Source organism: Zingiber officinale, chromosome 7B (genome assembly GCF_018446385.1).
Source record: "Zingiber officinale cultivar Zhangliang chromosome 7B, Zo_v1.1, whole genome shotgun sequence".
In the NCBI taxonomy this organism is placed as follows: Eukaryota; Viridiplantae; Streptophyta; class Magnoliopsida; order Zingiberales; family Zingiberaceae; genus Zingiber; species Zingiber officinale.
Genome location: NC_055999.1, coordinates 7,053,644 through 7,060,176, shown reverse-complemented (window position 1 = coordinate 7,060,176; position 6,533 = coordinate 7,053,644). Strand labels below are relative to the sequence as shown.

General features: G+C 40.1%; 1 pseudogene; it reads left to right on the top strand.

Moving 5' to 3' along the window:
• Window positions 1–4,486: 4,486 nt before the first annotated feature.
• On the top strand, window positions 4,487–5,063 carry LOC122004123 (annotated as a pseudogene).
• Window positions 5,064–6,533: the final 1,470 nt, after the last annotated feature.

Below are 6,533 nucleotides of genomic sequence, written 5' to 3'. Positions count from 1 at the left end.
TTGTAGTACATTGTCAACCGAGTGAAGGCCGAACGAGCACCAAGGTACCTTCACACGCTCAGTCAGGCAAAGTCCGACCGAGCGTAAAAGTACTTAGCCTTATAAAAGCTCGTAGTATATTACCGATCGAACGAAGGTCGAGCGAGTATCAAGGTGCCTTCACGCGCTCGAACAGGCAAAGCCCAACCGAGCTTAAAGATACTTAGCCTTATAGAAGTTCGCAGTATATTACCAACCGAGCGAAGGTCGAGCGAGTACTAATGTGCCTACACGCGCTCGGTCAGGCAAAACCCGACTGAGCATAAAGGTACTTAGCCTTATAGAAGTTCGCAATATATTACCAGTCGAGCGAGTACCAATGTGCCTACACGCGCTGGGTCAGGCAAGGCCCGACTGAGCGTAAAGGTACTTAGCCTTAGAGAAGCTCGCAATATATTACCGACCGAGCGAGTACCAATGTTCCTACACGCGCTTGGTCAGACAAAGTCTGACCGAGTGTAAAGGTACTTAGCCTTATAGAAGCTCATAATATATTACCGATCGAGTGAGGGTCGAACGAGTGCTAGTATGTGTATATGCGCTCGGTCGGATAAAGTCTGACCGAGCGTAAGGGTACTTTTCCTTATCTATAGTTTTTAGTACGATCCCGGTCAAGTGAGGGCCAAGTGAGCACCCATGTTCTTACATGCGCTCAGTCAAGTAAAGCCCGATCGAGCGTAAAGGCATTTAGCCTTATAGAAGCTCTTAGTATATTATGAGTTGGTTGAAAGCCAAGCAAGCACCAGTGTATGTGTATGTGCTCGGCTGGGTAAAACCCGATCGAACGTAAGGGCATTCATCCCTATAAAGCTCATAAACATTCTCGGTTGGAACATGCTTAACAAAAGGTATTCTCAATGTACATATGACCGGCTTGAACAATCGATCGAGAAATGCATAACAGAAATATATAAGTGTGACAATCTGGTAAATTCGGTGGGAAATATCTTCTAGAAGCTTCTTCAGTTATAATGACGTGTTCATATGCATATCTCATCATAAATATGAGTCACAAACGACAAAAGAGGTACATTTAGGGTACAAAAAAGATTCCTTAAAAAGATTATTGCACGAAGCTTAGGAGGTGACTTCATCTCCTAACAAACTATAACCGACCGGGGACCGCTTCATGACTACGGAGGTTATATGAGGTAGTATAAAAAGGAGGATCCTCTCCGTTAGCAAGGTAAATAAGTTCTAGCATCTAAACTCTGTTTCAAAGTACTTTAGTTATTATTCTTCTCCTTCCACCCTTGAGAGAGAAACTGACTTGAGCGTCGGAGGGCCTAGCCAGGGATCCCCACCCCGGTCTTAGGTCATTAACGCTTTATTGGTTTGTCTCACTGCGCGCAGGATCGTGGAGAGGCTCTTCTAGATCTTTAGGAGGTTATCTTCATCAAGGATCATTGTTTACCGAAGTCAGCGCACTACTACAAATATTTCAGACAGGAGCAAATACTATTAATTTATTTCAAACAGAGTTGGTAAGGCCAAGGACATGTCAAAGAAAGTAAGTCTTTTCATATTAAGTTTTGTATCAGTTTATAGGATTTTCATAAATGCAAAATGATAGTTTTTGTCTGTTTATTTTTTGATGCAAGAAAAAAAAAAAAGAATGAAAGGAGATCAAGAAAGTGTCTATCAAGGAAGAGGATGATTTCTTTTTATATCTCTCCATTGTTTTGAGACTCTTTGGTGACTTGTTGGATGTGAACAAGATTGATTGGAATGTTTGATGATTTTGGATCTAATGACTTGTATATATTATATTGACTTGTTTTTGATTTGTTTTCTCATTTTGGATATGTTTGTTTGACTTGTATGGATTCTAGATCTTGGTTTGGGTGTTTAATATGATGTGTTGGAATGTTTGTATATGTATAAACAAGTTTGAATTTTATATACATGATAAAATATAAAAATGGACAGGTTTTGGGTAAAAATTCTACATTTTATGATGAATTTAGCGAGAAAAATTTTTTATCGCCAACCTATCATAATCCATTGTGTATAGCAAATCTACAACGAATACAATTTTTGTCATAGAATTGACGATGAATGCATTTTCATCGCGGATCTGCGACCAAAATTGGATTCGTCATCAAATTTGAGATGAAAATGTATTTGTCGCAGATTTGGCGATGAATCCTTTTTGTTGCAAATCTACGACAAGAATTCATAACCAAATTTGTGACAAAAAAAATACAATTTTGTTACCAAATCTGGTTTGTTAATTATGTGACAATTTTTTTTGTTACAAATTTGTAACAAATTTGGCAACGAAAATAAAATTCGCCGCTCATGAGCTATTCGAGTCTCGGCTCGAAAAAAAAGTTCATTCGAATTTGTTCGATTAAGTTAACGAGTTGAGCTTGAGCTTAATAGTATTTGCTTCGTGATCTCGCAAACATGTTCATTTAGAGGCTCGCGAACGTGTTCGTTAAGAACCTCACGAGCATGTTAATTAAGAGGCTCGTTTATCTTTTATATATATATATATATATATATATATATATATATATATATATATATATATATATATATATATATATAATTATTATTAATTATTATAGTTAATTATCTTAAACGAGCTCGAACTAAGCTCATTTAATTTTTAAACAAGTTTTTTTCGAGCCGAACTCGAGTTATTTAATTTTATTACGAGTCAAACTCGAGTTTAAAAACTAAAGCTTGAATCGAACTCAAGCTAAGCTCGAGCCTCTTACTTTTCGGCTCAGCTCAGCTCGTTTACAGTCTTATTCGTCGTAAAATTTATAATGAATTTATATATTTTCATAACAGAGTTTGACGATGAGTTATTCACGATGAAAAATTATTCATCACAAGCTCGTCGCAAAAAATTGTGACATTTTTTTTTTTTTTTTTTTTTTTGAAGAATCTATCATAAAATTAATCACAAATGGTCTATTTTTGTATAGTGTAGATCGCGGTCTCAGGCAGGAACAGCAGGCATCCGCACAACTCCGACTTCTCCCACCCTCGACAACTCCATCAACATCGAAGATAGCACACCGATGGCTCACCCCTTCTGTTCTCTGGCAAGAACCGTCTACCTTGATGCTACAGCAAGTTACCTTTAAATATAAAGTCAAAGGATGGTTTGATTGCCAAAGGACGCACATCTTCCCTTTTTCCGAGAAACATGCTCTATGGTGATTGACGCTTCAACAATCGTCATGTCGAATCAGAGTTCCCAATTGAGATGGAACAAACTCGAATGCAACTCAAACGAACTTGACTTGGGGTCTTCTAGCGGGGTCAATTTGACCTGAGCTCAGTCTAACTTCATTCGAGCTCGATTTGACCTAACCCAAACACACTTTGACTTAACTTAGTTTATCTTGACTTTTGACTTGACGTCGAAAAAAAATTCCTCTCCTCTCTAGTTATTTGATGATTAACTTTATAAATTGACCCTATAATTTATTTATTTTTACATAATTTAAAAATAAATTATGACAATAATTAAAATAAATATAATTATCTTTTTACTATAATTATTAAAAAGGAGAGATGTTACGTAAGAATGCATTCGCACTACTCAGATTATTTTGGATCCACGATAAACCAACAAAATTCAGCGCCCATATATTCTTACGTACACAAGGTACAACATTATTGAAGAACACGTTTTAACCGACGACCAATTGATGGGAAAAGGTCCACCTCGAGAAATAGGCAGCCTTCATGCATGTCCAAGGATATGGACTTCCATATAGAGCTGTCAAATAGGTCAATTTATGACGGGGTGGATTGACCCATGATGAGTTAATCATTTGGTAAGGTGGGGCGGGTCAACCCGTCAACTTGGTGGGTTGAAAAATTTTCAACCCAACCTATTCTAAGGCGGGTTGCGAGTTTGACGGGTCAACCCGCGGGCCTATCAAAATTTTTTTAAAAAAATTAAAAAATATTTCATATCTTCAACATTTTATTTCGAAAAAATTTTCTACAATTAAATGTATACATAAACATGTATTTTAAATATAAATGAACACAAATAAGTACTTATGTTGGATGAAAAGTACTATTTTTATTTCAAAATTATAACAAAAATAGATAATAAATTGGCTAAAACTTAATTTACATATGTTTTCCAACCTGCGGGTCAACCCAAGCCCGAGCGGACCGACCCGCGTGGATCGCGGGCCTAGACGGGTCGGCCCATGGCGGACTTGGGTTGATAAAATTTTAATCTAACCTGCTTAAATTGTTTGGTGGGATGGACCAACTCGACGGGTCCAACCCAAATTGATGGCTCTACTTCCATGTTTTATATCCATTCAAAGATAAATGATCTTTTACACATATATATATCTCACTTGCCTTCTCTCCAAGACACACAAGTAATTAGCTCATAGTTGCCTAGCTACCTAAATCGTTCTCCAAGGCTAATCGATCAGCTATTAGCAAGATAATTAATCGGATGGCTGTGGTTTCTATGCAGCTTGGCGGGCCGACGTGGACCGTAAGATTGGGTCGCCGGGATTCTCTGGCGACCTACCAGGGAGCTGCCAACCGCGAACTCCCGGCGCCGTTCTCCGACCTTTCGGTCCTCATCTCTATGTTTCATGGCAAAGGCCTTACCCCGCGCGAAATGACGGCCCTCTCCGGGGCACACACCATCGGCCAAGCGCAATGCTCCCAATTTGACGACCACATCTACAACGACCGCAACATCAACGCCACCTTCGCCGCCCTCCGCAGGAGAACCTGCCCGCGCGGCGGAAGCAGCGCTCTGGCGCCGCTCGACAGCGAGATGCCGTACCGGTTCGACAACGGTTACTACCGGGAACTGGTGGCGCGGAGGGTGCTTCTGCAGTCGGACCAGGCGCAGTTCATCGGCAGGTCGCAACTCGCAAGACGCGGTGGTGAGAAGGTACAGCGTCAACGGGGCGGCATTCGCCAGGGACTTCGCGGCGGCGATGGTCAAGATGGGAGCAATTCGCCCGCCTCCTGGGACGCCGGGAGAGGTCCGGTTGGTTTGCAACAGGGTCAATTGATCAACATATTCATTAATTATTATTATTTTTTAAAAAAAATCTGTGGATTAATTATTTTTTACTTCAAAATCATAATGGCAAAGTTAAATAAAATTTTATATTGTACATTTTCTTTTCTTTTCTTTTTTCATGCGTGGAAAGTATTTGTTACTGGGAATGTTAAACAAAACAAGTGTAATAATCGATTGTATTTCCTTGAATAAAATCCTCTTTGTACAATATATTGTTGTATGTGTTATCGTGTTTATTCACATTAAAATAACAGTTCCTCACCTCAAATAGAGAATTGAAAATTATATTTTATATTCAAATAATTTAAGATATAAAAATTATATAATGTTTTTGGTTGATTGTCGATGTTTGAGCCATCAGTAAGAAAGTGGATCGTCAGGAGAGTTAGTGAAGCTGAGGAGAGTTAGTGAAGCTGAGGAGAGTAAGAAATGGAGAAAAATAGTATTAGAATGGAGGTTAAGGATATTCCGTCTCAACCACTTTGACACTCAAATCAATCTTCGGTAGAGCGAAATGGAAAAGATAAATAGTAGATTAATACATATATGTATGTGCGTGGGAGATTATATATTTTCGTTTGTGGAAGCAGACTCCTTTTATAATACTGTTGGTGAAGGAACAATACCTTCATCTATGTATTACTTAATGAAGTCACATCTCGATAACGAAAATGTCATGTCGTCTTATCTCTGTTGTATCATATAGCCACGTCGCCCATATTACATATTTGTATAATCATACCGCTCCTTGTGGTCTGATCACCCACATGTTTGTTAGGATCTCTTCGTACGGCTAGAGAGGGGGGGTGTGAATAGCCGACCCCAATTGCTCGCGTTTCTTTCTACAAACTAGGGTTAGCGCAGCGGAAACTAAATGCAGAAAGAAAACAGGAGAAGAAATCAAACCTCTACGCAAGGATGTAACGAGGTTCGGATATGAAACTCCTACTCCTCGGCGTGTCCGTAAGGTGGACGAAGCCTATCAATCCGTCGGTGGATGAGTCCCCGGAAAACCGGCTAAATCAAACTCCTTGTGGGTGGAGAAACCTCGCCACAATCACTTGCAACAGCAAGCTAAGAGTACAAGAGAATAGCAAGAACAAAATACAACAGGAATGTAAACACAGTAGCTTGCCTTCTCGTCGACTGGGGTCCCGGATGAAGTAGCAACTTCACGGACAGATGCAACAAGCAACTCAGCAGCAGCTGATCCAGTCGTGGAATGAAACTCACGCGAAGCTTCGACAAGGAGGAGCTCAACAAAGCTCAAGCACAACAGCACTTCGCAACAGGAAGGAAGAAGAAGAAGAACCTTCGCAGCAGCAGCCCTCGACCCCTTTATACCTGCGAAGAAGACACAGCAGAAACTAGCCGTTGCTACGCAACGGCTAGAACCTGGACCGATCAGGCTTCAGCCTGATCGGTCTGGGGCTTGCCTGATCGGTCGCGGGGACCGATC